Here is a 25,442-nt window from a genome sequence, read left to right as displayed (position 1 = left end):
TATGTTTGTTCTCTACACAGTTGTCTCTATTTCTGCCTTGCAAACTGGTTCATCTGTACCATTTTTCTAGATCCACATATATGCATTAATATATGAAATTGGGTCATTCGTAGAGATGTGGATGGACCGAGAGACTGTCATACAGAGTGAAGTAAGTCAGAAAGAGAAAAACAAATATCTTCATTTCCTTCTAAGGGCACTAAACCTACCGTGGGGCTCCACCTTGACTCATCCAAATCTAGTTACCTCCTAAGGTAACTCCAAACCCCATCACGTGGGGGCTAAAAGCTTCAGAATATGAATTCGTGTGTGTGGGAGATGGAGTAGGAGATGGGGAAAAACATTCAGTTCATAGCAACCTGTCACCATAATGAGATGACAAGATTCCAGTGGACCAATCAACCTTCCAATGGCCATCCTCCTCTCTTTGTTTCCCAACACCCACACCCATGCCCCCTGCAAACTGCCAATGCTATGACACCTCCTGTGTCTGTCCACCTCTGTGAGTCTCCAGCAAGACTGCTTTGTCCAAGTCAAGATGTGGGCTGGGCTCTCTCCCTGCTCTCCCTTCTTTCTCCTTTGCTCACTACTACTTCATCTCCATACAACCATCGCAGAGAGCATGAGAACATTAATCACACCATGGACATCTTTCAAAGGATCCCCTCTTCATTCCAAGTGCCACATGACCTGACCTGCCTGTGCCCTCCCTGCCCAGCATCAGTGACTTTCACCTGTTCCCAAGTTGGCCGTGCACTTCACGACATCAGCGTTTGCACAGCCCACCCAGTGCCTTAACACAATCCCTTCAACTGCACACATTTTTTGTTTGACCAAAATTTATTCAGGCTCCTGAACTTCTCCTAGGATTATTTCTGGACTTCCTTGTAAAATGCAGTTTGAACAAGAATTCTAAACCAGTTAAGAAAAAATTCCCACACTTGATATCTGATCACCCTGAAAAATCTGATCAAAATTCCTCACTGCCCACTCTTGGTATCGGGTCATGCTGCGCTGCCTTCAGCAAGAAATCTATTAGATTGGTTCATCCAAAGTCCCTGCCAGAATTGATATCTCCTCTTAGTAATTTACCAGCCAACAAACCCTCTGCTTCTTGGCTGTGAATTCATGCTTGTATCTGCTGAATTGTGAATGAAGCCCAGTTACATGCTGGGGTATATTTTCCTCTATTGTCATATTCCTGAATAAACTTTGCCTTCACCACATAAACCTGTGTCTGTGTCTGATTTTCTTTGTCACAACTCCCACAGTTGATTACTGCTAAGGCAGGAAATGTCCCTCCAATTATTCTCCAAATTCTCACATATCTGAGAATGACCAGTTTGGAGTCTGGCCACTTTTGTAACTTCCATATAAGCCCTCGAGTTTTCTTCAGAGAATCAGTTTCAACTTACCACTTTAAACCAAAGCTCTTTTTGGATCTCATAGGAACTGTGATCTCATAGAAACATCCCCACCTTAGACTCTGCCATTTCTGCATTTCCACTAATATCACATGAAGTCTCTCAGACACTCAGTTCCAACATTTAGGTTGTTTGCCAATTCTAGGTGTCCTTCTGTTCCAGTCAGCTAATTATTCGCTGCACGGAAAGTGGGAAGATTCCTCTACCTGGCAAAGACCTTGGTTCACCAGCCTAAAATTGGGGTAAATAGCTGTGATATTTAGATTTTCTGTGAAGGTTATCTGATGTAGTGAATAAAAAGAGCCCACACCATTGCTCACCCACTTTGTGTTCAATAAACAGAGATGCTTATGATTATCGTTGTTACTAATCTCACTCTATTGCTGCTCATTAATAAAAGGGATTGATGGGGCTTCCCTGGTGGCGCAGTGGTTGAGAATCTGCCTGCTAATGCAGGCAGGGGACACGGGTTCGAGCCCTGGCCTGGGAAGATCCCAAATGCCGCGGGGCAACTGGGCCCGTGAGCCACAACTACTGAGCCTGCGCGTCTGGAGCCTGTGCTCCACAACAAGAGAGGCCGCGATAGTGAGAGGCCCACGCACCGCGTTGAAGAGTGGTCCCCGCTCGCTGCAACTAGAGAAAGCCCTCGCACAGAAACGAAGACCCAACACAGCCAAAAATAATAAATAAATAAATTAAAAAAAAAAAAAAGGTCTTGATGGCCTGGGAGTTAAAATGTCTATTGATAGAATCTAGTTTACCCCTTTTTTTATGTCAAGGCCATTTATACCCATGACAGAAATGTGGTGAAAGGAATCTTCCTGAAAGTGACCAGGAAAAAGAACACCCTTCAAAGAGTCTTCACCTTGGTGGTGGGTGGTATATAAGAATTGTTTGGGCATCAAATAAATGGGGTGGGAGAGAGGCATGGAAAATTCTTGAAGTTGGAGAAAGGGTCACCCTTTATTTGTGACCTTAAACTTCAAAAGAATCTCTGTGTGATGCAGCCCAGGGTGGGAGTTATCCCTGAACGTGGCAGAACTTTACACACCAATTAGAGCTGAATTTAGTGCAGGAAAGGTGTTGGTATTTATGAAGAGAAAAACAGAATTTTATTTCTGTGCCTAATGGCATCACCTTGATCAGAAACTGTGTAGAACTCAGCGAAGTTTGAGGAAATAGTAATTATCTAAATACAAATAGAAAGGGGCCAATGGGATTATGGTTTGGTTTCCAAGACCCCAGGAAAATGTCTGGGGATATTTGCCATCTAAAAAGTGTCCTCAGTGCAAAAAAAAAAAAAAAACTTAAAGAAAACCTCTCCTTGTAGCACCTGCCCCTGGATGACAGAGTTATTTACGACTGACCCATGTTTCTTTCTTCCCAGGATCCAAGTTCCCAAAGAGCCCACAGTGCCCATCTTCAGTGCCTCTTGGACTTGAAAATGTCTGATCCCAGGACTCACACCTCTCCCTCTTCCCACATTCTTAGATTTAGTCTTTTCCTGCCACTTGCTGTGCTGATCCCAGCTTTCTAGGAAGAAACACTATCTCAGATGACACTGTCTCCTCTGAGCCACTCTCTTTTACTTTCTGAATATCACCCAGAAAAATGTCTAAATCTCCCTCCTTCCTAAAAGAAAAAAAAAAAAAAAAACCTTTATTTTACACTGTTGCAGTCATTCATGTGGTCCCTTTAGGAATGCCCAGCTCCAAAATGCCCAGTCCCACTCTTAATTCTCACTGTGATTTTCACCTATCTTAAGAGAAGTCTTGGCTTAAGGCTGGAAGACCAACCACATTTCCAGAAGCTCTTCCTTTGCTGCCTGAATAGGCTCACAATCTCCTATGTTTCCTACCTAATAGTAAAGTGTCAAATTAATACAGGGAGGCATTTATTTTGTTTTGTTTTTTTCATAAAGCTGTTTTAATTCAGGGACATTTTGATAATTTTGATACGGCCAAAGTTCCACAAACAATGATACTTACAAGTTTTGTTTTTTGTTTTCCAATGTTAGGAACCAATAATCCCTTTTTTGATCATATTCAGGAATATAACAGTCGGTATTGATAGAATTCAATCACTGTTCATCGAGTGAGTCAATGAATGAGTCCTTGATTCCCCCTCCATCATTCTTTCTGCTTCCTGAATGTATACCTGATTCAATCAGCTAATCTGGAGAAAAATGAAGATCCAATCAGGATCAATCCAATGTGCAGTCTGAAATCTAATCAGGTAACCCTTTCTGTTTGAGTTAGTAGATGGACAGAGGGATGATGGGATTAGAAAGGTCTATCAAAGTCTCAAGCACTGAAGAAGAAAGGCAGAATCTTCTGGCTCTGGAGTCACCAGCTGGGTTCTCCACAGGGTCTGAGGTCTGACCACCCCACGAACCACAGCAGAGCAGTACATTTCCAAGCTCAGATAAGGACAGCCTCTTCATATCCATGGATAACTAATCTTGAAGCGTGTCATTTATCTCTGGATGGCAGGGAGAGTTTTTAAAAGATCATTTCTTTCAGATGAACACATTTCAGGTTTTGGTTTTGCCTCTCAGTGTAGTTTTGCCTGAATCCCAAATATTTGGATTTGTACTTTGGTTGATATTATTTTAAATGTTTTAACTAAGCAGATATTTTTAATGAAAAATGTCTGTTTGGAATTTTATTTCTTGAAATTTAAAATACATATTTTGTGCATGAATGGTATTCATGTTAGGGGTATCTCCTCGTTTTTATCAGTCAGGTTAACTGCGGTAACTGAGAATGTAGGCTGTGTTGGTCGACATGACACTCCTCTTCCCACAGATTTAGGGCTCTAAGTGACAGTCTGAAAGTCCTCCCCAAATAAATATTGGAGTCAGCTTTCAGGCTCCTTGGTACTCATTTCCCAGTGGGACATTAATTAATCAGAGCAATGGATGGAACTGAATGGGCTAGTGGTTGCCTTTTTCCTCATCAGTATTTGTAAGATGCTTGTTCTGAATCCAGTAGGGAAAGAGTTATAGCTCTGTGACCACTGAGCCCAGAGTATAACATGGACTAAGTAGGGCACTTCCACCCCTGCCAGAGCAGTGACCTTGGCCCTGAGTAGATTCCTCTGAAGGATAGGGAGGTAGTCTAAGGTGTACTCATGCTTGGTCTGAAATGAATGCCTTGTTCCCTGGCAGTTTCTACAGGATTCCCTTTGGCATAGAGTCAGGATGAGTGTCCGGACCCCACCCAGACTCCTGGACCTGGCGGGAATGAACCTGATGAGGGAAGAATCCTTGGCCTTTTCCCTTCTGGGGGATCTGCCCCCAGAGCTCTTCCCACCACTATTCATGAAGGCCTTTGAAGGGAGACACATTGAGACCCTGAAGGCCATGGTGCTAGCCTGACCCTTTGTCCACTGCCTCTGGGGAGCCTGACAGATATGCCTCATGTGGGGTACCTACAAGTAGTGCTGGAAGCACTTGACGCCCTCCTCTCCCAAAAGGTTCACCCCAGGAGAGTCTGGTTCAGGTAGCCTGGGAAAATCCAGGGCATCCTGGATGAGACATCTGGGGCGAGGGAAAGTGGATGAAAAAGGGATGGACCAGAGGGTTCTGAAGATGGCAATGAAGAAGCTCAGAGGCCTTGGCTCACTATGGGAAATGCCTTCTGGAAGCATAGGAGTGCCTACAATGCAGGGGAGCCTGAAAGAACATGCCACACCTCCTCCCAGTGACACTTAAATTTACTAGAAGTGGATAATCAGAAAGGAGGGGAGGGGAATGAGAGATGGAGGAAAGTGAGGCAGAGAGGAAAAAGGGCAAGGCAGCAGGTGATGTCAGGAATCTAAAGTTACAGCATCGGTGGGCAGTCTGTTGTCATATTTTGAGGCTGTTTCTTCATTCTGTGTGGATTTTAATGCATCCCCATCAATCTCCTTTTTCCCTATAGGAGGTGCAACTGCAGGTGCTAGATTTATGGGATATGGGCCAGGATTTCTGGATCATGTGCTCTGGAGCCAGCACTCATGGGTGCTCAAGCTCACAAATGGCACCAGCAGCTAAGCACAGGTCAATGACAAAGCAGCTGTTGGCTCCGTTGAGACTTTTCATAGATCTTTGCCTGAAGAAAAGGACCTTGGATAACTTCCTCACCTACCTCATTAGGTGGGTGGAGCAAAGTTCCCATACACCTGTGCTGTAAGAAGCTGAAGATCGTTTCAATGCCTATAGAAAATATTATGAAGGTCCTGAGCATGGTGCAGCTGGACTATATCCAGGAAGTGGAAGTGAATTGCATTTGGCATTTGTCCACACTGGCCATGTTTGCTCCTTTCTTGGGTGAGATGAGTAATGTGCAGAGACTCCTCTCTCACATCCACCTGTCTGCATTTGAAGAGCAGGAGCAGCATCACGTGCAAATTATGCCTCAGTTCCTCAGGCTACCCCAACTCCACGATCTCCATCTGGAATCTCCCTCCTTCCTAGAAGGCTCCCTGGACCAGATGCTCAAGTGAGAGTGGACCACTGGCTGGGTAACACTGAACACGCGAAACACTAAAATGTCAAACGCACTGCCTTATTTGCTGCTCTATCCTGAAGTGTGGTATCCCATAACTAAACAAAACAAAGTAGGAGGCTAAACTAATACAGTGGCTCTTGAAAGGGACAACCTGCTAAGGAGGTACAGATTATAGACTGGGATGTTTGGATCTAGCAATGGGGAGTTCGTGATTTCTTTCTTAACAAGAGGGGTCTATGTTCAACTGACTTAAAAAAATAGATAAGCAAAGAGGACATTGAAGTGGGGAAACCACATCAGACCAGAGCATTTCTGAAGAAAAGCTCTTTGTTCACAAGGTTTGTGACCACAATGAGCCTGTCTTAAATTCCCTGTTTGTAAAATGTTGTTTTGTGCTCCAGATAAGGTAATTAATATATAGGAAAAATATGATTCTGGAGACGGTTGTAATGGAGCAGAGCCCAAAGGATAATAAACAGTGATAGAAATTTTGTAGATGAGGTTGGGATGTAGGTGAGCCCATGCAGACTGGCAACCAAAGTTGATGTTGTGGGATCTTGTACAGGTTGGTTCTTTATGCATGTCTCCCTAGAGCCTCATCTGGCCAGGGATATAGGCATCTGGAGCCCAAGCAAGGACTGAAGGAATCTGAGTTGAAATCAGTTTTTATCTCATCTCCCAGTACCAAAATTCAGTGATGTCCACACTTGACTGAGACTCTCTCAGGCTCTCCTCTGAGCAGGTTCCAGTGCATTCCATTATCTTCATTCATCCTCATAAAGAAGTGGAGTATGTTGTGCTCTGCTTGACAGATGAGGAAAGAGAGCTTTCAAGATTCTGTGAAGTGATTCAGCCACACAGTGAAGGTTACAAGACTCAGCCTGGAATGAAACGAGGCAATCAGTGTATTGACCCTCATCAGATGGTCAGACTAACCTTGGCCCTGTAGAAATCATTTGTCTCTCACTTGGAGCTCACCTGGCACTTCAGTTTTCAAGAGCTAATAGCTCAGTTTCTCCCCAGGTGCCTGACGACCACATTGGACAACGTCTTAATAATTAAAGAATCAGACTTGACCCATCTGTCCAAATGCCTGAACATTGGTCAGCTAAAAGGCCTGAATCTGAATGGTGTAAGGTTGACCAACTTTAGCCCTTGAGCTCCTCCAAGTTCTGCTAGAGAAAGTTACAGCCACCCTCCAGGAACTGGACTTAGACCTGTGTGGGATCATGGACTCCCAATATGATGCCATCCAGCCTGCCTTGAGCCACTGCTCCCAGCTCAGGTCCTTCATTCTGTGTGGGAGCTTCCTCTCCATGGCTGTCATAGAGAAGATGTTGCTACACACCACTGGGCTACACTGTTTAAGTCAAGAGAGGTATCCTGCCCCTCAGGAGAGTTACAGCCCTCAGGTATTCCCCTCGAAGGAAGACTTGCCCAGCTTGGGGCTAAGCTGTTTGAGATTCTGAGAAACTTAGGACAGCCCAGGACCATCTGGCTTAGCCTCAGCCCCTGTCCTCACTATAGTGATAACATATGCAATCACATAGAGCCCATTATATACTGCTGTTAATACTCATGTCTATTTGGTTGCCTGTATCAAAAGCTTTCTTCTGGGCACGTGGAAACTGAAATCTAGGACATAGGTACATTATGAAGGGAAAACAAACCCACAGTTTCTGATATCTGCTCAATATGAATGGGAAAAGGAATGTTGATCCAGCATAGGTGCAAGATTGCACTGGAAATGTAGACTCTGGGAGATGATGAGACTTTTGGGAATATATGTTTATACAGTTAAATATGAACTTAAGTTTTTGGAAGTGGATATGGTTTCGAGGCCTACATGTTGGAGTTATCCCTGGGTGGCTAGCTGTAAAGCAATGGTCAGAAATAAAGAGACCCTCAGTGAAAACAGACTGCTGCCCTCCATGATATATTATTCTATTACCCAGAATTAATGTCATATAAAATTAATTATCACAGTGACGATAAACAATGGGCCCCCAAATGAAGTCTCCCTGCTGAGGATTCAGGGGCTGGTGTTGTTGGATCAGGGTACAGAGTGGATATAGGGGTGGGGGGACATTAGACAAGAGGCACAGCTTCGTATTTCAACATTACCTCTTGAAATGAGAGTAATGGTGCACACAGAGCTTATGGGAGCTCTTGTAGAATCAATGAGATGATGCACATTGAGGGCTTGGTACTGGACCTGGCATATAGTAAGAGCTCATTAAATGGGTATTCTACTTCTATTTCCCTGCTAGTGGACACCCCCAGGGTTCATCATTCTCCAGGCTAACCCTCTATTCCTACATCAGCAAGGAAAGAAGGAAGTGCTCAACAGATACATGAGGCCACCAATGAATCATGATTCACCCAAGCTGCTCTTTTTTTCCCCCCTCAGGAAATGACTTTTTGTACTGCAAAACGGTGGTTCTCCCTCTCTCTTCCCAATTTCTGCCAAAAATAACCTTGCTAGCAACTCATTTCATGCCCTGGGCCTTTGGTTCTTCATCTGAGAAATAAATTGTATCTGAGAATCCCTGGACACTGGAGTGGAATTGTAGGTAGTTCAGTTACTCCTGAATTTGGCTTTCATTTTGCATTTGCTTTTTTTCCTGGACTAGCACTCCCACAGCTACTGATGAAGGCTGAGCTTTGTTGCATGTGGTTTCTTGGGACCCATGTCCTGAAGACACACGTTGGGGATCTTCCCACTTCTTGCCCACTGCATAATTGTTAGAACAGTTTCCATCTCTGTCTGGTACAAAACCCCAGCCTCAGGTCAAATTGCCTGGGTGCTTTTCTCCATGAGACACTGATTCCACAAACTCGAAGGCCAAGTAGAAGTTGAGTGAAGAATTGCCAGTATGGACCAGGGAGTCCTGGATGGCACAGGATTCAGCCTCATATATACACGTTCCCTGTTGACATGCCCTTTTCTGTCCCTTTTCTTTCCCATCTGAGCCAAATTGGGAGGGCTATAGCAAACGAAGAGTCCAAGGCTATTCATTGTCTGAGTTATTGGCAGAAAAGAAGAGGAGGCCTTTGTTTTTGCTATTGGGCTCTGCTATCCTCACTGGGCATGACAGATCCCCCTTCTTGTCTCCTGACTCTATTTAATTGTGGTTTCTGTGTATTCAATTTTTACATTTTCCACTTTTGATCAAGATCTTTCTCTGTAAGCCTTGCTGACCAAGAGTCAAGTTTTCTGCTTTCTTGTCCCTGAATGCCAGGAAGAACCTTTCCTGAGTGTAAGTGTAGTGTCTTACATCAGAGGAAATGTGCAGAGACTGAAAACCTATTGCGATCACATTGCAGTAACAGAAAGATAAGAGGGAGAACTCGCTAGTACTTTTTGCCTAAATTTCAAATATTATCAAGATTATAAACAATGGAAGTCATCTGAAGCATTGTCATCATCAATGGTTTGGCAACAACCTTCCAACAAGCCTGTCTAAATATGTTGGGAACGTTGTCTTATCAGATATTTTCTGCTTCAATTCTGGGAAATTTAACTTTCAGTTCTCAAGATGATGTGCAGGTCTACTCAGTGTTCACTGCTTTCTTTAGGTGAAGAAACAAGGAGTCTATTCTTTGGAGTTTGCCTGCACAAGGGTCAGTTAGCAATACTTGTTAGGGACCTTTCCAGTGAGGTGGAAGGGAGTCTTTCTGGAGGTGTCTTTTCCAATAGGCGAAATCTTGTTGTAAGGTGTGATGCTTAAGATCTGTGTCTCCCAGGAGTACACTGTGTAAAGATCACTCCACCAAAACATAGTTATTTTTAATACAAGCAATAAGGCATTTACATTACTGGAGTATCTCTCTTTTTATTAGTGTCTGGACAAAAGAGACAGGAGCCAAGTGCATTTGTCTCCTGTGACTATCCTAAAGAGTTACAGTATATGAGTTCCAAAACAATGGATCTAAGATTTAGAAGGACTAACTGCAGTGCTTTTGGCCAAGGTATTTGGAGGGTCTCTACAAATTTTGCCAATTATTTCATAATAACACCATTAGTGTATTTAACTCAACCAGAATTCAAGGGTTGTAAGCACAGTGAATATATTGTAAAACATGCCAAACAGTGCACTTGTTGAAGAACCTGACTACTGAAATGAGTTCCTCCATCACTTTGAAATCTGAAAGGAGCACCTTAGGTAGGAAAAATCTTTTTCAAAGGAACTTTAACCACAAAAGAGGCAATAACCTGCCTGTAAAGGAAGCATTCTCAGTCTAGTGTGAAAATATACAGACCATGCCTGAAAGCATGTTTATATCCGCGTAACCTGCCCAGGGCCATTCAGCAAGCAAACGGGTGAAGCAGAACATGAACTCAGTCTGTCTGACTAAATCCAATGCACGACACTGTTTTCTTGTCACAGTTTTGTAAATCTGTAATGTGTAGGTTGCAATACAGGTTAATTGTTATGCTTTTTTAAATGCTGTAATTAATTTAAAGGTTTTGCAATTGAAATAATTCAAAAAAATTAAAAACCTTAAAGTTTTAAATCAACTAAGTAAAATTATTTTCATGGAGGTAGAAAATAAAAACCTTTTCCAAGTTCCACTATGAAGTAGATTTCCCTTATATAGTGGCAAAATCTGCCTTAAATTACCATAAAACTCTGTATTTGGAAAACAAGATTTATTGGGTTTTTTCCTGCATATTTGTGATATGGGGTAGAGGAATAGTCTCTCACATTCATCTCCCTTCTTTTCCTTGTAGTACTCCCTGTTATCTATAGAAAGCCACACTTTCCTCATTTCCAATCCATCTTCAGTGCCATGGTGGGTGTGTACCTCTTGTCTGACCTCTCAGAGCAGAGCATTCCTCTGCTCATAGGATGGATTCAGGGATGGGGATGTGATCCAGTCATGGTCAATCAACTGGATAGGCTTGTTCTGAAATTACTGTAAGAGAAGCACATTCTCACATCTACTAAATTGAGAATATATGAGTCCAGGGCTATTGCAGGCAAGCACTTGAAGTCTGAGAATAAATGAGATGGGAAGCGGAGGCAAGAAATGGAAAAAAAACAAAACTTGAACCTCGAAAAAAAATTATTTGAGAACATAGATCAAGCAATGCCTGAAGTTGTATACTTTCCTTTTTGCCATTTTTCATTGTAGTTAAAAGAGAAACAGAGAGGGCAGACAGCAGAAGCAAGAAGAACTACAATCCTGCAGCCTGTGGAAAAAAAACCACATTCACAAAAAGATAGACAAGATGAAAAGGCAGAGGGCTATGTACCAGATGAAGGAACAAGATAAAACCCCAGAAAAACAACTACATGAAGTGGAAATAGGCAACCTTCCAGAAAAAGAATTCAGAATAATGACAGTGAAGATGATCCAGAACTACAGAAAAAGAATGGACGCAAAGATCGAGAAGATGCAAGAAATGTTTAACAAAGACCTAGAAGAATTAAAGAACAAACAAACAGAGATGAGCAATACAATAACTGAAATGAAAACTACACTAGAAGGAATCAATAGCAGAATAACTGAGGCAGAAGACCAGATAGGTGACCTGGAAGACAGAATGGTGGAATTCACTGCTGCAGAACAGAATAAAGAAAAAAGAATGGCAAGAAATGAAGCCAGCCTAAGAGAACTCTGGAACAACATTAAATGTAACAACATTTGCATTATAGGGGTCCCAGAAGGAGAAGACAGAGAGAAAAGACCCGAGAAAATCTTTGAAGAGATTATAGTTGAAAACTTCCCTAACATGGGAAAGGAAATAGCCACCCAAGTCCAGGAAGCACAGAGAGTCCCATACAGGATAAACCCAAGGAGAAACATGCCGAGACACATAGTAATCAAACTGGCAAAAATGAAAGACAAAGAAAAATTATTGAAAGCAGCAAGGGAAAAATGACAAATAACATACAAGGAAACTCCCATAATGTTAACAGCTGATTTCTCAGCAGAAACTCTACAAGCCAGAAGGGAGTGGCATGATATATGTAAAGTGATGAAAGGGAAGAACCTACAACCAAGATTACTCAACCCGCCAAGGATCTCTTTCAGATTTGATGGAGAAATCAAAAGCTTTACAGACAAGCCAAAGCTAACAGGATTCAGCACCACCAAACCAGCTCTACAACAAATGCTAAAAGAAATTCTCTAAGTGGGAAATACAGGAGAAGAAAGGGACCTACAGAAACAAACCCAAAATAATTAAGAAAATGGTCATAGGAACATACATATAGATAATTTCCTTAGACGTGAATGGATTAAATGCTCCAACCAAAAGACACAGGCTTGCTGAATGGGTACAAAAACAAGACCCATATATATGCTGTCTACAAGAGACGCACTTCAGACCTAGGGACACATACAGACTGAAAGTGAGGGGATGGAAAAAGATATTCCATGCAAATGGAAATCAAAAGAAAGCTGGACTAACAATACTCATATCAGATAAAATAGACTTTATAATAAAGAATGTTACAACAGACAAGGAAGGACACTACATAATGATTAAGGGATCAATCCAAGAATAGGATATAATAATTATAAATATATATGCACCCAACATAGGAGCACCTCAATACATAAGGCAACTGCTAACAGCTATAAAAGAGGAAATCAACAGTAACACAATAATAGTGGGGGAATTTAACACCTCACTTACACCAATGGACAGATCATCCAAAATGAAAGTAAATAAGGAAACAGAAGCTTTAAGTGATACAATAGACCAGATAGATTTAATTGATATTTATAGGACATTCCATCCAAAAACAGCAGATTACACTTTCTTCTCAAGTGTGCATGGAACATTCTCCAGGATAGATCACATCTTGGGTCACAAATCAAGCCACAGTAAATTTAAGAAAATTGAAATCATATCAAGCATTTTTTCTAACCACAACACTATGAGATGAGAAATGAATTACAGGGAAAAAAAATTTAAAAAACAGAAACAAACAAAAACAAAAACAAAAACAAAAAACAGAAACACATGGAGGCTAAACACTACATTACTAAGTAACCAAGAGATCGCTGAAGAAATCAAAGAGGAAATCAAAAAATACCTAGAGACAAATGACAATGAAAACACGACGACCCAAAACCTATGGGATGCAGCAAAAGCAGTTCTAAGAGGGAAGTTTATAGCTATACAAGCCTATCTCAAGAAACAAGAAAAATCTCAAGTAAACAATCTAACCTTACACCTAAAGAAACTAGAGAAAGAAGAACAAACAAAACCCAAAGTTAGCAGAAGGAAAGAAATCATAAAGATCAGAGCAGAAATAAATGAGATAGAAACAAAGCAAACAATAGCAAAGATCAACAAAACTAAAAGTTGGTTCTCTGAGAAGATAAACAAAATTGATAAGCCATTAGCCAGACTCATCAAGAAAAAGAGGGAGAGGATTCAAATCAATAAAATCAGAACTGAAAAAGGAGAAGTTACAACAGACACCGCAGAAATACAAAGCGTCCTAAGAGACTACTACAAGCAACTTTATGCCAATAAAATGGACCACCTGGAAGAAATGGACAAATTTTTAGAAAGGTATAACCTTCCAAGACTGAACCAGGAAGAAACAGAAAATATGAACAGACCAATCACAAGTAATGAAATTGAAACTGTGATTAAAAATCTTCCAACAAACAAAAGTCCAGGACCAGATGGCTTCACAGCTGAATTCTATCAAACATTTAGAGAAGAGCTAACACCTATCCTTCTCAAACTCTTCCAAAAAATTGCAGAGGAAGGAATACTCCCAAAATCATTCTATGAGGCCACCATCACCCTGATACCAAAACCAGACAAAGACACTACAAAAAAAGAAAATTACAGACCAATATCACTGATGAATATAGATGCAAAAATCCTCAACAAAATACTAGCAAACAGAATCCAACAACACATTAAAAGGATCATACACCACGATCAAGTGGGATTTATCCCAGGGATGCAAGGATTCTTCAATATACGCAAATCAATCAGTGTGATACACCATATTAACAAATTGAAGGAGAAAAACCATATGATCATCTCAACAGATGCAGAAAAAGCTTTTGACAAAATTCAACACCCATTTATGATAAAAACTCTCAGGAAAGTAGGCATAGAGGGAGCCTACCTCAACATAATAAAGGCCATATACGACAAACCCACAGTAAATATCATTCTCAATGGTGAAAAACTGAAAGCATTTCCTCTAAGATCAGGAACAAGACAAGGATGTCCACTCTCACCACTATTATTCAACATAGTTTTGGAAGTCCTAGCCATGGCAATCAGAGAAGAAAAAGGAATAAAAGCAATACAAATTGGAAAAGAAGAAGTAAATCTGTCACTGTTTGCAGATGACATGATACTATACATAGAGAATCCTAAAGATGCCACCAGAAAACTACTAAAGATAATCAATGAATTTGGTAAAGCTGTTGGATACAGAATTAATGCACAGAAATCTCTTGCATTCCTATACACTAATGATGGAAAATCTGAAAGAGAAATTATGGAAACACTCCCATTTACCATTGCAACAAAAAGAATAAAATACCTAGGAATAAACCTACCTAGGGAGACAAAAACCTGTATGCAGAAAACTATAAGACACTGATGAAAGAAATTAAAGATGATACCAACAGATGGAGAGATATACCATGTTCTTGGATTGGAAGAATCAATATTGTGAAAATGACTATACTACCCAAAGCAATATACAGATTCAATGCAATCCCTATCAAATTACCAGTGGCATTTTTTATGGAACTAGAACAAAAAAGTCTTAAAATTTGTATGGAGACACAAAAGAAACTGAATAGACAAAGCAGGCTTGAGGGAAAAAAATGGAGCTGGAGGAATCAGACACCCTGTCTTCAGACTATACTACAAAGCTACAGTAATCAAGACAATATGGTACTGGCACAAAAACAGAAACATAGATCAATGGAACAAGGTAGAAAGCCCAGAGGTAAACCCATGCACCTATGGTCAACTAATCTATGACAAAGGAGGTAAGGATATACAATGGAGAAAAGACAGTCTCTTCAATAAGTGGTGCTGGGAAAACTGGACAGTTACATGTAAAATAATGAAATTAGAACACTCCCTAACACCATACACAAAAATAAACTCAAAATGGATTAGAGACATAAATGTAAGCCAGGACACTATAAAACTCTTAGAGGAAAACATAGGAAGAACACTCTTTGACATAAATCACAGCAAGATTTTTTTTTTTTTTTTGGAAGAGTAAAACCAAAAGAGATGAAGAATCAGTTTTATCTTGGGGAAGTTGTTTCTGATTTTTTTTTTTTTCACACACACACACACACACACACACACACACACACACACTGTATTTTATTTTTACAAGAGATAAATAGACTGACACCAAGCATTGTACATGGATGACCACAACAAAAGCAACAATGATTGCAATTACCAAACATGAAACACACTCATACTATGTCATAATATTGACATTCAGTCCAGTAATCCTCCACTGTAACAGCTCCTTTACTTTGCAGTGAAAATTGATTTGTATATTCTTTGCCTCTGAGTCCTTGTGGGATTTTTTTTTTTTAAATTCAGACAGAAAGTCACAAAAATTATACTCATCCTCATCAGTTCACTCAGTCCCATGTAATTAATTGTTTTTTTTCATCTTGATCTTTTGTTAACACTTTTATGAGTTCATCAGTTTTTCATCAGAGTTCCGAAAATGCTTATTCATTCAGTTCAGCAGTACAGTCAGTTACCAGAAACCTGTACTTGTCAGAGTCTTTTCCATGAATTTCTTGAAGATGAAACCCTTTTATAGGAACATATTTGCAAAATCATCAGAGTACACCCAGAACTGTCTGTAAATGACAAAAGACTTAAAAATGACCACGGTAAAAGATTTGATGAAAGTTCATAATAATGCAGTTGACAAGAAAATTAGTTATTTCTGAGATATACATTTTAAAGTAATAACTAGGATTATTACTTATAACATTATACCAGAACATATAAGATTTTTAGAAATTTCATGTAATGTCTGAAACATTTATATTAACATATTTCCATACAAATAACCCAATGAAAGTTTAGTATTAGTTGTTTTTTTATACTGCAGGTTCTTATTAGGCATCAATTTTATACATATCAGTGTATACATGTCAATCCCAATCGCCCAATTCAGCACACCACCATCCCCACCTCACCGCAGTTTTCCCCCCTTGGTGTCCATATGTCCATTCTCTACATCTGTGTCTCAACTTCTGCCCTGCAAACTGGCTCATCTGTACCATTTTTCTAGGTTCCACATACATGCATTAATATACGATATTTGTTTTTCTCTTTCTGACTTACTTCACTCTGTATGACAGTCTCTAGATCCATCCACGTCTCAACAAATGACTCAATTTCGTTCCTTTTTATGGCTGAGTAATATTCCATTGTATATATGTACCACAACTTCTTTATCCATTCGTCTGTTGATGGGCATTTAGGTTGCTTCCATGACCTGGCTATTGTAAATAGTGCTGCAATGAACATTCGGGTGCATGTGTCTTTTTGAATTACGGTTTTCTCTGGGTATATGCCCAGTAGTGGGATTGCTGGGTCATATGGTAATTCTATTTTTAGTTTTTTAAGGAACCTCCATATTGTTCTCCATAGTGGCTGTATCAAGTTACATTCCCACCAACAGTGCAAGAGGGTTCCCTTTTCTCCACACCCTCTCCAGCATTTGTTGTTTGTAGACTTTCTGATGATGCCCATCCTAACAGGAGTGAGGTGATACCTCATTGTAGTTTTGATTTGCATTTCTCTAATAATTAGTGATGTTGAACAGCTTTTCATGTGCTTCGTGGCCGTCTGTATGTCTTCTTTGGAGAAATGTCTATGTAGGTCTTCTGCCCATTTTTGGATTGGGGTGTTTGTTTCTTTGATATTGAGCTGAATGAGCTGTTTATATATTTTGGAGATTAATCCTTTGTCCGTTGATTCATTTGCAAATATTTTCTCCCATTCTAAGGGTTGTCTTTTCGTCTTGTTTATGGTTTCCTTTGCTGTGCAAAAGCTTTGAAGTTTCATTAGGTCCCACTTGTTTATTTTTGGTTTTATTTCCATTACTCTAGGAGGTGGATCAAAAAAGATCTTGCTGTGATTTATGTCAAAGAGTGTTCTTCCTATGTTTTCCTCTAAGAGTTTTATAGTGTCCAGTCTTATATTTAGGTATCTAATCCATTTTGAGTTTATTTTTGTGTATGGTGTTAGGGAGTATTCTAATTTCATTCTTTTACATGAAGCTGTCCAGTTTTCCCAGCACCACTTATTGAAGAGACTGTCTTTTCTCCATTGTATATCTTTGCCTCCTTTGTCATAGATTAGTTGACCATAGGTGCGTGGGTTAATCTCTGGGCTTTCTATCTTGTTCCATTGATGTATGTTTCTGTTTTGGTGCCAGTACCATATTGTCTTGATTACTGTAGCTTTGTAGTATAGTCTGAAGTCAGGGAGTCTGATTCCTCCAGCTCCATTTTTTTGCCTCAAGACTGCTTTGGCTATTCGGGGTCTTTGTGTCTCCATACAAATTTTAAGATGATTTGTTCTAGCTCTGTAAAAAATGCCATTGGTAATTTGATAGGAATTGCATTGAATCTGTAGATTGCTTTGGGTAGTATACTCATTTTCACAATGTTGATTCTTCCAATCCAAGAACATGGTATATCTCTCCATCTGTTGGTATCATCTTTAATTTCTTTCATCAGTGTCTTATAGTTTTCTGCATACAGGTCTTTTGTCTCCCTAGGTAGGTTTATTCCTAGGTATTTTATTCTTTTTGTTGCAATGGTAAATGGGAATGTTTCCATAATTTCTCTTTCAGATTTTTCATCATTAGTGTATAGGAATGCAAGAGATTTCTGTGCATTAATTTTGTATCCTGCAACTTTACCATATTCATTAGTTAGCTCTAGCAGTTTTCTGGTGGCAGTTTTAGGATTCTCTATGTATAGTATCATGTCATCCGCAAACAGTGACAGTTTTACTTCCTCTTTTCCAATTTGTATTCCTTTTATTTCTTTTTCTTCTCTGATTGCCGTGGCTAGGACTTCCAGAACTATGTTGAATAATACTGGTGAGAGTGGACATCCTTGTCTCGTTCCTGATCTTAGAGGAAATGCTTTCAGTTTTTCACCATTGAGAATGATGTTTGCTGTGGGTTTGTCATATATGGCCTTTATTATGTTGAGGTAGGTTCCCTCTATGCCCACTTTCTGGAGAGTTTTTATCATAAATGGGTGTTGAATTTTGTCAAAATCTTTTTCTGCATCTATTGAGATGATCATATGGTTTTTATTCTTCAGTTTGTTAATATGGTGTATCACATTGATTGATTTGCGTATATTGAAGAATCCTTGCATCCCTGGGATAAATCCCACTTGATCGTGGTGTATGATCCTTTTAATGTGTTGTTGGATTCTGTTTGCTAGTATTTTGTTGAGGATTTTTGCATCTATATTCATCAGTGATATTGGTCTGTAATTTTCTTTTTTTGTAGTGTCTTTGTCTGGTTTTGGTATCAGGGTGATGGTGGCCTCATAGAATGATTTTGGGAGTGTTCCTTCCTCTGCAATTTTTTGGAAGAGTTTGAGAAGGATGGGTGTTAGCTCTTCTCTAAATGTTTGATAGAATTCACATGTGAAGCCATCTGGTCCTGGACTTTTGTTTGTTGGAAGATTTTTAATCACAGTTTCAATTTCATTACTTGTGATTGGTCTGTTCATATTTTCTGTTTCTTCCTGGTTCAGTCTTGGAAGGTTATACCTTTCTAAGAATTTGTTCATTTCTTCCAGGTTGTCCATTTTATTGGCATAAAGTTGCTTATAGTAGTCTCTTAGGATGTTTTGTATTTCTGCAGTGTCTGTTGTAACTTCTTCTTTTTCATTTCTGATTTTATTGATTTGAGTCCTCTCCCTCTTTTTCTTGATGAGTCTGGCTAATGGCTTATCAATTTTGTTTATCTTCTCAAAGAACCAACTTTTAGTTTTATTGATCTTTGCTATTGTTTTCTTTGTTTCTATCTCATTTATTTCTGCTCTGATCTTTATGATTTCTTTCCTTCTGCTAACTTTGGGTTTTGTTTGTTCTTCTTTCTCTAGTTTCTTTAGGTGTAAGGTTAGATTGTTTACTTGAGATTTTTCTTGTTTCTTTAGGTAGGCTTGTATAGCTATAAACTTCCCTCTTAGAACCGCTTTTGCTGCATCCCATAGGTTTTGGGTCGTCGTGTTTTCATTGTCATTTGTCTCTAGGTATTTTTTGATTTCCTCTTTGATTTCTTCAGTAATCTCTTGGTTTTTTAGTAACGTATTGTTTAGCCTCCATGTGTTTGTCTTTTTTACGTTTTTTTCCCTGTAATTCATTTCTAATCTCATAGCGTTGTGGTCAGAAAAGATGCTTGGTATGATTTCAATTTTCTTAAATTTACTGAGGCTTGATTTGTGACCCAAGATGTGATCTATCCTGGAGAATGTTCCGTGCGCACTTGAGAAGAACGTGTAATCTGCTGTTTTTGGATGGACTGTCCTATATATATCAATTAAATCTATCTGGTCTATTGTGTCATTTAAAGCTTCTGTTTCCTTATTTATTTTCATTTTGGATGATCTGTCCATTGGTGTAAGTGAAGTGTTAAAGTCCCCCACTATTATTGTGTTACTGTCGATTTCCTCTTTTATAGTTGTTAGCAGTTGCCTTATGTATTGAGGTGCTCCTATGTTGGGTGCATATATATTTATAATTGTTATATCTTCTTCTTGGATTGATCCCTGGATCATTATGTAGTGTCCTTCCTTGTCTCTTGTAACATTCTTTATTTTAAGGTCTATTTTATCTGATATGAGTATAGCTACTCCAGCTTTCTTTTGATTTCCATTTGCATGGAATATCTTTTTCCATCCCCTAACTTTCAGTCTGTATGTGTCCTTAGGTCTAAAGTGGGTCTCTTGTAGACAGCATATATATGGGTCCTGTTTTTGTATCCATTCAGCCAGTCTATGTCTTTTGGTTGGGGCGTTTAATCCAGTCACGTTTAAGGTAATTATCGATATGTATGTTCCTATGACCATTTTCTTAATTGTTTTGGGTTTGTTTTTGTAGGTCCTTTTCTTCTCTTGTGTTTCCCACTTAGAGAAGTTCCTTTAGCATTTGTTGTAGAGCTGGTTTGGTGGTGCTGAATTCTCTTAGCTTTTGCTTGTCTGTAAAGCTTTTGATTTCTCCATGGAATCTCCAAGAGATCCTTGCAGGGTAGAGTAATCTTGGTTGTAGGTTCTTCCCTTTCATCACTTTAAGTATATCATGCCACTCCCTTCTGGCTTGCAGAGTTTCTGCTGAGAAATCAGCTGTTAACCTTATGGGAGTTCCCTTGTATGTTATTTGTCGTTTTTCCCTTGCTGCTTTCAATAATTTTTCTTTGTCTTTAATTTTTGCCACTTTGATTACTATGTGTCTCGGTGTGTTTCTCCTTGGGTTTATTCTGTATGGGACTCTCTGCGCTTCCTGGACTTGGGTGGCTATTTCCTTTCCCATGTTAGGGAAGTTTTCGACTATAATCTCTTCAAATATTTTCTCTGGTCCTTTCTCTCTCTTTTCTCCTTCTGGGACCCCTATAATGCGAATGTTGTTGCATTTAATGTTGTCCCAGAGGTCTCTTAGGCTGTCTTCATTTCTTTTCATTCTTTTTTCTTTAGTCTGTTCCGCAGCAGTGAATTCCACCATTCTGTCTTCCAGGTCACTTATCCGTTCTTCTGCCTCAGTTATTCTGCTATTGATTCTTTCTAGTGTAGTTTTCATTTCAGTTATTGTATTGGTCATCTCTGTTTGTTTGTTCTTTAATTCTTCTAGGTCTTTGTTAATCATTTCTTGCATCTTCTCAATCTTTGCCTCCATTCTTATTCCGAGGTCCTGGATCATCTTCACTATCATTATTCTGAATTCTTTCTCTCAAGGTTGCCTATCTCCACTTCATTTAGTTGTTTTTCTGGGGTTTTTTCTTGTTCCTTCATCTGGTACATAGCCCTCTGCCTTTTCATCTTGTCTATCTTTCTGTAACTGCGGTTTTTGGTCCACAGGCTGCAGGATTGTAGTTTTTCTTGCTTCTGCTCTCTGCCCTCTGGTGGTTGAGGCTATCTAAGAGGCTTGATGGTAGGCTCTGGTGGTGGGTAGAGCTGACTGTTGCTGTGGTGGTCAGAGCTCAGTAAAACCTTAATCCAGTTGACTGTTGATGGGTGGGGCTGGGTTCCCTCCCTGTTGGTTGTTTTGCCTGAGGCAACCCAACACTGGAGCCTACCCGTGCTCTTTGGTGGGGTTAATGGCAGACTCTGGGAGGGCTCACAGCAAGGAGAACTTCCCAGAACCTCGGCTGCCAGTGTCCCTATCGCCACAGTGAAACAGAGCCACCACTCGCCTCTGCAGGAGACCCCCCAACACCAGCAGGTAGGTCTGGTTCAGTCTCCCCCAGGGTCACTGCTCCTTCCCCTGGGTCCCGATGCACACATTACTTTGTGTGTGCCCTTCAAGAGTGGGGTCTCTGTTTCCCCCAGTCCTGTCAAAGTCCTGCAATCAATTCCCACTAGGCTTCAAAGTCTGATTCTCTAGGAATTCCTCCTTCCGTAGCCGGACCCCCAGGTTGGGAAGCCTGACGTGGGGCTCAGAACCTTCACTCCAGTGGGTGGACTTCTGTGGTATAAGTGTTCGCCAGTCTGTGAGTCACCCACCCAGCAGTTATGGGATTTGATTTTACTCTGATTGCGCCCCTCCTACCGTGTCACTGTGGCTTCTCCTCTGTCCTTGGACGTGGGGTATCCTCCTTGGTGAAGTCCAGGTTCTTCCCGTCAATGATTGTCCAGCAGCAAGTTTTGATTCTGGTGCTCTCGCAAGAGGGAGTGAGAGCACGTCCTTCTACTCCGCCATCTTGGTTAATCCTGTTTCTCAGCAAGATTTTTTTTTGATCCACCTCTTAGAGTAATGGAAATAAAAACAAAAATAAACAAATGGGACCTAATGAAACTTCAGAGCTTTTGCACAGCAAAGGAAGCCATAAAAAAGACGAAAGGCAACCCTCAGTATGGGAGAAAATATTTGCCAACGAATCAATGGACAAAGGATTAATCTCCAAAATATATAAACAGCTCATGCACATCAATATTAAAGAAACAAACACCCCAATCCAAAAATGGGCAGAAGACCTAAATAGACATTTCTCCAAAGAAGACATACAGATGGCCAAGAAGCACACAAAAAGCTGCTCAACATCACTAATTATTAGAGAAATGCAAATCAAAACTACAATGAGGTATCACCTCACACCAGTTACAATGGGCATCATCAGAAAATCTACAAACAACAAATGCTGGAGAGGGTGTGGACAAAAGGGAACCCTCTTGCACTATTGGTGAGAATGTAAATTGATACAGCCACTATAGAGAACAGTATGGAGGTTCCTTAAAGAACTAAAAATAGAATTACCATATGATCCAGCAATCCCACTACTGGACATAAACCCAGAGAAAACCATAATTCAAAAAGATACATACACCCCAATGTTCATTGCAGCACTATTTTCAATAGCCAGGTCATGGAGGCAACCTAAATGCCCATCGACAGATGAATGGATAAAGAAGTTGTGGTACATATATACAATGGAATATCACTCATCCATAAAAAGGAACGAAACTGGGTCATTTGTAGAGACGTGGATTGATCTAGAGACTGTCATACAGAGTGAAGTAAGTCAGAAAGAGAAAAACAAGTATCGTATATTAATGCATATATGTGGAACCTAGAAAAATGGTACAGATGAACTGGTTTGCAGGGCAGAAATTGAGACACAGATGCAGAGAACAAACGTATTGTCCCCAAGGGGGGGAAAGCAGCGGGGGGTGGGGGTGTGTGTGTGATGAATTGGGCTATTGGGATTGACATGTATACACTGATGTGTATAAACTTGATGACTGATTAAAAAAAAAAAGAAATCTCATGGTTTTTTCAGAACATAACTTGGGGTCTTCAGTAAATTCCATAAAAAAAAAAAAAGTTAGGCACAAAGTATTTGAATTATTTTGTCATTGATATATCTTGAGCTGTACCACAAAGTACCAATCCCTTTACTACTGAGATTAAGTTTTTCTCAACCCCAACTTCCTTTTGTGAGAATATCTTTCTTCTCTGAAAAATGAGAACATTCCCTGGGTTCCCTCAGATCCAAGGGCCAGTCCTGGTTGATATCCCTCCAAGGAGAGAAAATGAGAAGCATGCTCAGTACCTGAGGATAACGTGCCCTTTAGTCATAACATTGCCCATATTGCTACTGGCAGTTTCAGGAGTTAGTGATTGAAAGTGTCAGGAAAATATCCGGCCTGGAAAAAGTTTCCCTAGATGCAGGAGAAAAGGGCGAAGCTCTTCTTCCTCAATGTGATACTTAAATATTATCACTGCATGTCAATACAGACAGGGGCTTAGAGTGCCAAAATGCTTTAGAATCGCTATACCCTTGTATGAAGTCACAAGATCACAAGATTTACAAGATTACAAGAATTACAAGATTGAGTGTCCGCAAGACCATCTTCAGGTTCAATGGTTCTCTAGGACTCACAGAACTCAGTGAAAACTGTTATTCTCACAGTACATATCATTATAGTGAAAGAATCCATCTTAATTTCAGCCAAAGGAAGGCAGACATGGGGTAGAGGTGAGGAGACTTCCAAAAGCAGAGCTTCTAGTATTTCTTTTCCCAGTGGAGTCTCTGACAGCATAAACTTTCCTGGTAACGATGTACAGCAACACACACAGAATATTCCCAACCAGAAAATTCACATGAGCCTTGGTGTTTAGAGTTAGGATTTCAGCACATAGATATAATCAAACATCAACCACATGGCTGAACTTTTGTTTCTAGCCCCACTGGAGGTGGAGCTGATACTTTGTGACACAAAACCCCCCACCATAAATCACATTGTTAGACCACCTGGCATGGACCAAGGCCCCCAGGCAAAAAAAAAGATACTCTTGGGGGCTTCCCTGGTGGCGCAGTGGTTGAGAATCTGCCTGCCAATGCAGGGGACACGGGTTCGAGCCCTGGTCTGGGAGGATCCCACATGCCACGGAGCGACTAAGCCCGTGAGCCACAATTGCTGAGCCTGCGCGTCTGGAGCCTGCGCTCCGCAACGGGAGAGGCCACGATAGTGAGAGGCCTGCGCACCGCGATGAAGAGTGGCCCCCACTTGCCGCAACTAGAGGAAGCCCTCACACAGAAACGAAGACCCAACACAGCCATAAATAAATAAATAAATAAATAAATAAAAAATTTAAAAAAAAAAAAAAAAAAAAAAAAAAAAAAAGATACTCTTATGAGACAGGATATTCCAGGGGCTTAGAGATTACCTCCCAGGTGCCAAGGGCAAAGGCCAGACCTCTCTTTGGGCAAAGCTAAATTCTTCACCAGAAGCATTGTCTTAATGCCTGTGTGCTTCGGTGTGCATGCACGTGCACACACACACACCACTCTGGAGGAGTGCCCAAAGTACCAAGGTGACTGGACTAGAATGAATTCAACCGTGAACCACATACTGTATCCAGAGTTAAACCTTCTTTAAGATCATGGAGGGGGAGAGAGACAGAGAGGGAGAGAGAGAGAGAGAGAGAGAACGAGAGAGATTGAGATAGAGTGCCTTTCTTGGATCTAAGACGTCAGTTACAGTTTTTCTCACTGATCGTTGACAAAGCTGGAATTCTGTAGCAAACATGGGGGGTATGAGTATGTGAGTGGGGCGGGCTCAGAGGGAATGGGCAGTCAAGATAATAACTGCCCCCCCCAATCCACATAGTCCCCAGTAGACCATGATGCATCATCATACAGTCTGACCTAGATATTCTCCCAAAACAGTAGGTTTCGGAGCTCATACAATTTTCCTGGTAACATTCAGAGCAGGATATATTTTCTATGATGAGTCAGCTCTCTACTACATTATACACTGTGGCAGGCAGCATTACCCTCTGCATCTTGTACTACTTTATTCTTCATCCCAAATAGTGCTGCCTATTCTAAAATAACATTCACATTCAGTTCGTGCATAAAAGTGCACCTACCTCACTTTTCACCCTGTGTTATATGTGCAAATAATGCACCTGACAACCATTCTAAGATATTAATAGCAATCCAGAAATTATCCCTGTTTGCCACCCTAGGCATGCTATTTACCATCAAATAGGTATTGGAAAGTTTGCAGACCACACTTCTCCACTGCCAGGGAAGAATTGGCACCACCACCAACTACTCTGATCCTGTGTTAGAATGAGCAACACCCAGAGCTCCAAGTCCCATTAACAGGCAACCTTGATCACAATAAATAGTGAAAACTGCAAGCCCTAAAATGAGGGGGGGTGAGAAAATTCCAGACTGGTTGATTAAGATTACATTTCTGGGGAACCTGGAAACTGCAGTTAGTTTAGGTATTAAAGCTAGGTTTGGTATCATGAACTTAACATAACTGTTGCGAT

At 40.5% G+C, this 25,442-nt stretch overlaps 1 long non-coding RNA gene across 1 annotated transcript in view; it reads left to right on the top strand.

Annotated features, from left to right (window-relative positions):
- Nucleotides 1-25,442, top strand: part of LOC309662709 — a 435,223-nt gene that overhangs the window by 239,620 nt on the left and 170,161 nt on the right. The gene's annotated exons all lie outside the window — the stretch shown is intronic.

This window comes from Balaenoptera physalus, assembly GCF_965194825.1.
Source record: "Balaenoptera physalus genome assembly, chromosome: 6".
Taxonomy (NCBI): domain Eukaryota; kingdom Metazoa; phylum Chordata; class Mammalia; order Artiodactyla; family Balaenopteridae; genus Balaenoptera; species Balaenoptera physalus.
This window is presented reverse-complemented; position numbering and strand designations above follow the sequence as displayed.